We start from the raw sequence: 8,299 nt of genomic DNA, 5'->3' as shown, positions 1-8,299 counted from the left end.
TCCTTCGTTGATGGCGAACATGAACTGGAGAGTTAGCGAAGAGTACACCCATAGCGATCACCAGGCGATTCGCTATTGTATTGGGCGACGAAACCATGCGACAACACAGAGAAGAGTGACCGCTGAGCAGAAGTGGAAGACGAAAGCCTTCGACAAGGACCTCTTTATAGAGGCACTTCGACCGGACAACAGTTTCGAGAACGACGATGCGGCTGAACTGATAAGAAGGATGGTAGCGGCTTGTGATGCCGCAATGCCGCGAAAACTGGAGCCTAGGAGCAATCGGCGTCCAGCCTACTGGTGGAACGAGAGGCTCAGTGCACTACGCGCTGCTTGTCTTAGATCCAGGAGGCGGGAACAGAGAGCGAGGACGGAACCAGAGAGAGAGGAGCACAAGGCGGCGTTCCGGGAAGCTAGAACCGCATTGAAACGGGCAATCAAGATTAGCAAGTCAGATTGCTACAAAGAGCTATGCCGAGAAGCAGACGCCAATCCCTGGAGCGACGCGTACCGCATTGTAATGGCGAAGATTAAAGGCCCGTCGACGCCAGCTGAAACGTGCCCATACATGCTGAAGGAAATCGTGGAGGGTCTCTTCCCGAAACACAATCCGACTTCGTGGCCACCGATACCGTACGGAGAAGAAGAAGCAATTTCCGAGGGTCGGCAAGTGTCCAATGATGAGTTGGCAGATGCTGCGAAGCGCCTGAAAATGAAGAAAGCACCCGGTCCAGATGGAATACCAAACGTGGCCCTGAAAGCAGCAATTTTGGCATATCCGGATATGTTCAGAACGGTACTCCAGAAGTGCCTAGACGAGGGTAACTTTCCAGAAATGTGGAAGACCCAGAAGCTGGTATTGCTGCCAAAACCAGGAAAGCAGCCGGGACATACGGCCTCGTACAGGCCTATTTGCCTGATAGACACAGTTGGGAAACTTCTGGAGAGGATCATCCTAAAAAGACTGACGAAGTGTATGGAGGGTGAGCGTGGACTGTCAAACATGCAGTTTGGATTCCGCAAAGGAGTATCGACAGTGGATGCAATTCGCACTGTGCTCGAGAGTGCTGACAAAGCATCTAAACAGAAGCGAAGAGGAGATCGATACTGCGCAGTGGTTACGATAGACGTAAAGAACGCGTTTAACAGTGCCAGCTTTGAAGCCATTGCCGCTGCGCTGCATAGAATGCGGGTTCCTGAATATCTTTGCCGCATCCTGAAGAGCTACTTTGAGAGCAGAGTCCTGGTGTACGACACGAACGAAGGGAAAAAGTCGATGCGTGTTACAGCGGGTGTTCCTCAGGGCTCCATACTCGGCCCAACCCTCTGGAACGGAATGTATGATGGAGTCCTGACATTGCGGCTGCCCAGGAAAGTGAAAATCGTGGGTTTTGCGGACGACGTGTCATTAACAGTGATGGGCGAGACACTCGAAGAAGTGGAGGCGTCTGTGACAGAGGCAATAGCCACGATCGAGAGCTGGATGAATGGAGTTAAGCTACAAATAGCTCACCACAAAACGGAGGTGCTATTAGTCAGCAACTGCAAGGCTATCCAGCGGATGGAAATCGTCGTCGGAGGACATGCGATTGCTTCGAAACGATCACTGAAGCACCTGGGTGTGATGATCGACGACCGGCTAAATTTCAACAGCCACGTTGACTACGCCTGTGAAAAGTCGGCGAAGGCAATGAACGCAATAGCGAGGATCATGCCAAACGTTGGTGGCCCACGAAGCAGCACGAGGCGTCTGCTAGTTAGTGTCTCGTCATCGATACTGCGGTATGGGGTTCCTGCCTGGGGCAAAGCACTGCAAACCAAGCGGAACCGGGAAAAGTTGAAAAGTGTGTTCCGGCTGATGGCCATACGAGTTGCAAGTGCGTATAGAACGATATCGTCGGAGGCAGTATGCGTTATCGCCGGGATGGTACCCATTTGCATCACCCTGGCGGAAGACATCGAGTGCTACCAGTGGAGAGAAACCGGAAACATGAGAAAGGTGGCGAAAATTCGTTCGATGGCGATGTGGCAGCAGAAGTGGGACAGTACTGATAAAGGAAGGTGGACCCACCGGCTCATTCCAAATCTGTCGACGTGGATGAACAGAAAGCATGGCGAAGTAAACTTCTACCTGACGCAGTTCCTGTCGGGTCACGGATGCTTTCGGAAGTATTTACATCGGTTCGGACACACCAATTCCCCGCTATGTCCAGAATGTGAGAATGTTGAAGAGACGCCGGAGCATGTGGTGTTCTATTGTCCGCGGTTTGCGGAAATTCGTAGAGAAATGCCTGTTCCAAGCGCGGATAATATCGCAGAGCGAATGTGTCACGAGGAAGACACGTGGAATTCGGTAAGCAGAGTCGTGACGCAAATACTGTCGGAGCTGCAGCGTAGATGGAGGCGAGATCAGCGAATAAGTGCCAATTCTGGGGAGTATTCAGCGCAGTGAGCAGTGTTTGGCTTCGGGTCGTCGCGGCGCCGGTGAACCGGAAGTTTTCTGCCAACCGGAATCGTCGGACCGACCTCGGCACCCGAACAGTCAACCTGCAGAAGAAAGAAGAAGAAAGCGACTTGGGTACGTAGGGCACCCGAGGACGATGTCGAGGCAATGCGTGAAAGTGTCCCCTGCGATAGCCGCCGGTAGTCGGGGCACCACCAGTGCGGAAGTTTCCTTCACCGGAACTGGTGGATCGCCGGGATGGTACCCATTTGCATCACCCTGGCGGAAGACATCGAGTGCTACCAGTGGAGAGAAACCGGAAACATGAGAAAGGTGGCGAAAATTCGTTCGATGGCGATGTGGCAGCAGAAGTGGGACAGTACTGATAAAGGAAGGTGGACCCACCGGCTCATTCCAAATCTGTCGACGTGGATGAACAGAAAGCATGGCGAAGTAAACTTCTACCTGACGCAGTTCCTGTCGGGTCACGGATGCTTTCGGAAGTATTTACATCGGTTCGGACACACCAATTCCCCGCTATGTCCAGAATGTGAGAATGTTGAAGAGACGCCGGAGCATGTGGTGTTCTATTGTCCGCGGATAATATCGCAGAGCGAATGTGTCACGAGGAAGACATGTGGAATTCGGTAAGCCGAGTCGTGACGCAAATACTGTCGGAGCTGCAGCGTAGATGGAGGCGAGATCAGCGAATAAGTGCCAATTCTGGGGAGTATTTAGCGCAGTAAGCAGTGTTTGGCTTCGGGTCGTCGCGGCGCCGGTGAACCGGAAGTTTTCTGCCAACCGGAATCGTCGGAGCAACCTCGGCACTCGAACAGTCAACCTGCAGAAGAAAGAAGAAGAAAGCGATTTGGGTACGTAGGGCACCGAGGACGATGTCGAGGCAATGCGTGAAAGTGTCCCCTGCGATAGCCGCCGGTAGTCGGGGCACCACCAGTGCGGAAGTTTCCTTCACCGGAACTGGTGGACCACCCTCGACGCCGGGGGGAGTCAGGAGGATTCGTGTCAGGAAGTTCGGTGCATGGCCGTCGAGGGATCGAGACTACGTTGCAGTGGAGCAGTGGATTAGTCAGCCAGTCGGCGAACTAGCCTAAGCTAGGGGCCGGAACTTTAGAAGAAGTGCATGAGCACAGCCCCCCCCGAAGTAGTCGCAGCATCCCGTGGTCCCGGGGGGATCGAGGCAAGGAGGATAAGGGACCCGGTTTATCCGGGAGGCACATTTTTAGCAGGTCGGGAGGAACCCATCCCTGTTCGCTTTCGAGCATAGTGTGGATGCTCGAGGTGTCTGTCGTGCAGATTTTTGATGGCCTTTAACCCTTGTAAAAAAAAAAAAAAAAAAAAGTTAGATAGATAGATAGATAGATAGATAGATAGATAGATAGATAGATAGATAGATAGATAGATAGATAGATAGATAGATAGATAGATAGATAGATAGATAGATAGATAGATAGATAGATAGATAGATAGATAGATAGATAGATAGATAGATAGATAGATAGATAGATAGATAGATAGATAGATAGATAGATAGATAGATAGATAGATAGATAGATAGATAATTCTCGTTTCACACTTCCCAAACTTTATAATTATTTAAATTATTCGGCCAAACGGCATTCGGTAACATGGCGTTCGGCCAAATGACTCTTTCGGCCAAACGGCATTCGGCCGAATGATCCTAAGCTGATTGATTGACGATTTTTTTATATTTCTACATCAACGTTTTATATGGAGTGGTTGTTGGTTGTGGTTGCCTCATGTCTAGTTATGGCAGTTTTCTTTGGCTTGGTGGCAGACGGAAGTCATTTCGTTGGCGTGAGGTCATTGAACGACAGAGACGACCAGGAGGAGAACCGAGCTCATATTCTTCCACCGTTCCAATTTCCTTCGCCCCAGCAGCGACCAGGCCAATTCGTTTGTATGGGATCCGGCCGAATCAAGGATCGCAATAACCTCAATCGCGACAGGTGAGCAAAGTGTGTCGAGATAGTCACGTGGACCCTACCGGGTTTCAAGCGACCAACGTTCCCTCGTCGACATGCCTTACTGGACCATCCGCATGAGAAAGGCAACGCAGGACTAAAATACGATGCTAGACGGCCCAGGCCGCGTCGGTCAATTCGACCCAGAACATCAATGTGATTCCTGTCACAACAACCCGAATATTGTTGAATCATTTCAAATGGGACAAGGAAAAACTGATGAAACGATTTTATGACGGAGACCAGGAAAAATTGTTTAAAGATGCCCACGTAATCAATCCGTTCCAGAAGCCTGTCATCACAGTATGTGCAGTATGTCGATGCCCGCCCTGTCATCTGCGAGTGTAATCACGTATTCTGCTTCGAGTGCGGCGAAAATTGGCACGATCCGGTACAGTGTCGGGTGCTGAAGAAGTGGATCAAAAAGTGCGACGACGACTCGGAAATGTCCAACTGGTCCAACTGGAACTGGACCAACACCAAGAAGTGTCCAAAGATCGACAAAGATGGTGGTTGTAATCATATGGTATGCAAAAATCTAAACTGCAAGTACGATTTCTGTTGGATGTGTATGGGATCCAGGGAACCTCACGGTTCTTCCTGGTACAACTGCAACCGTTACGACGAAGATGAGACTGGTGCTATTCGTGATGCTCAGGAAAGGTCAGATCAACAATGACCTGATATTTGCAATACTACAACCACAACCGTTACATAAATCACATGCAGTCGCTCAAGTTCAAGCATAAACTGTATGCATCGGTTAAAGCTAAAATGAAGGAAATGTAGCAATACAACATATCGTGGATCAAGGTTCAATTCCTGAATAAAGCTGTTGATATCATACGTATTTGCGTACTTCCTGCGTAAAAATAATCAGTCGCTTATCTTTGAAGATAACCAGAAGGATCTGGAGACGGCCATGGAGAAACTGTCCGAGCACTTGGAGGTGAACCGCCATACCAATCACCTCGTAGTCCGAGTATTTAATCTAGTATCTAGTATTTAATTAAAGCAGTGTTCGCTAAATGAATCGATTCTCACTAAATAATTGCCAAGCTAAGTGCACTAGGGCAACTTTCTTTCATGCATCGGAAAAAAAAAGGCAAACCGCCTGTTATCGTCCGGCCCGGTTAGTGCATCGGAACCATCTTGGCAACAAGCGAATTATCGGGAGAGAAGCCATTTTGTCAGCCGGAAAACCCCCTTCGTTCCACCTGGAGTCACCGGACCGCCAAGTGTGAGAGAAGTGCGAATTACTCCCCCACTCACTGAAGCTCGTTCCCCGTAGCACAAAAAGCGTGCGTTTGTACTGAGTGAACCGAACAAAAATCCACCACCGGTGCGCTAACTCCTATCATCCGTACCGGTCATCGCCGCTAGGAGAAAGTCAAGCCTTCTTCAGGGATTAGGTCTAAGCATGCCGACCTCGACTATTCGAATCCACCAGAGTGCAACACCGCCGGGCCGAAGCTGTTCTACCTTCCTGGGACCCCGATTCGATGAAGGGATGGACGGTCACATCACCAGGATTCGGCAAATCTCTGCGTACGGAATACATCCGGCCATCGAGTGATGCGTCGATGCGGTAACGGTGTGTGATGTAATCCTTTCTTTACCCTTCCTCCGTTTGAGAATGAAATAACTTAAACTGAATATAGAAATGTAAATTTAAACCCTAATAACTATTAGTCGCCCATTATTTAAAAGTGTATTTCCATTTCACTACCTCCACCCTCGTTTATTTCACTTTGGCTTGTTTTTATGGGAAGTATTTCCGCCCTCCCTCCAATTTCTCCGAAGAGCCACCAGAAAACGACCCTGAGGTCCAAGAAAAGTTGAGAGAGAGATAAAAAGCGTCCCCCAGAAGAAGAATCTCTAACAGTTATTTAAAATGTTATTTGAAAATCATCGTATTACGGTTTGTTAAATTTTTGGTCAGTAATACTGCTACTGAGGCCGAGGGACTTCTGGAACCGTAATGTTTTACAGTAGTGAGGAATGACTTGTATAGAAATGATTAGACTTTTCCATGTAGGTTTCATCTAGGACTACATCCGTTACCAACCGATTGATTCCGATTGCGATTCCATCGATCTTACTTCAGATTTGGATTTCATTGGCCCAACCAGGTCCAAACCATTGTAGAACTTACTCCAGAGTTGAATTTTCTTGATCCGAATATCCTAGTTCCGAATATAGGTCCTATGCCGACGTAAGTTCAACCACCTTCCGAAAACTTCAAGAACCGTGTTCGGTTTATGTTGCTGAGCTGGCAGCAATTAATACTCAGCCCTTAGACCATTATTTCATCTTCTCGGATAGTCTTAGTTCTATCGAGGCACTCCGGTCGATGAAACCCGTTAAGCACACATCTTACTTTCTTACGACTATAAGAGAGCAGATGCGTGATTTGATCGAAAGATCATTTAAGATTACCTTTGAATGGGTCCCATCCCATTGCCTAATCTATGACAATGAGAAGGCGAACTCGCTAGCAAAGGTGGGCGCACAGGAAGGTGAAGTTTATGATAGACAAATCTCGAACAACGAGTTTTTCCCATTAGTCCGTCAGAGTACTCTTCAAAATGTGCAAATGATTTGGTCACACAATGAACTTGGACGGTGGCTATTTTCCATAGTTCATGAAGTTTCTGCGCGAGCGTGGTTCAAAGGTGAGGACTTTAGTCGAGGCTCCATTCGCACGATGTCGAGACTTATGTCCAATTACTATTCACTAAAAGTACATCTCTACAGAATAAACCTGGTCGATAGCAACCTATGTAGGTGCGGAGCCGGTTACGATGACATCACGTAGTTTGATATTGCTCGGAAAATGACGCCTCCAGAGAGCAACTATTGGATACCCTTGTGGCCCGAGGTAAACAACCCTGTAGTGAATACGATAGATGGTGCCAACAGACCCAGTGGATCAAAAGTTTTCGAAACATCGGAAATAATATGGCGTTTTGTAATTACAGCCTGCTCCACAACAGGGTTAATCCGGAAACAGAATTCATCTGTTTGAGGATTCCATAATAATCCCAGTATCTTGATTACATCGTTTGCTCCACAGATTTCTAATGACGTTCGTTTTTCTTGTAGTTCATCCGGAATCGCTTGCAAAAACTCCTCAGAGTTGGAACACCATTTATGTAGATGGAATCCACCACGCTTCAGTAGATGCACTAGCTGATCCGCTGCCGCCTTGATAAAGTCTATCGTGTCACCACCGGTCAATGTATCGTCAATGTAGAAATCATGCAGAACAATTTTGGCGGCTATGGGAAACTGATTGCCTTCATCCTGTACGAGTTGCTTCAGCGTTCGAGTTGCTGCAAAAGGGGCAGATGCCGTTCCGTATGTTACTGTGGTCAATTCAAATGTGCGAACCGGCTCTGTTGATTGCTGACGATAAAAAACCCGCAAAAATTTAGTATAATCTGCTGACATTGTAATTTGCCTGTACATCTTAGGGATATCACAAGTAAACACGTACTGGTGAATCCGGAATCGCATCGTGATGTCTAATAGCGAATCCTGAACGATCGGACCTGTCATCAATACGTCGTTCAGTGAGAGTCCCGAAGAAGATTTCGCTGACGCATCAAACACTGTGCGTAACTTCGTTGATGATGACGTCGGCTTGAAAACCGCATGGTGCGGCAAGAAGCAGTTTGGTTTACTGCTTGCCTCTGGTTCAAATATCTCTCGGCAATGATTGAGTCCAATGTACTCGTCGATGAAACAATCGTATTCGCCTTTCAATCTTTTGTTACTGTTCAACCGCTTTTCTAACTGCTGGAATCGATGTAGCGCATGTTGTCTCGTTTCACCAAGCTTGCTTACGTTT

This window comes from Armigeres subalbatus, chromosome 3 (assembly GCF_024139115.2).
Source record: "Armigeres subalbatus isolate Guangzhou_Male chromosome 3, GZ_Asu_2, whole genome shotgun sequence".
In the NCBI taxonomy this organism is placed as follows: domain Eukaryota; kingdom Metazoa; phylum Arthropoda; class Insecta; order Diptera; family Culicidae; genus Armigeres; species Armigeres subalbatus.
This window is presented reverse-complemented; position numbering follows the sequence as displayed.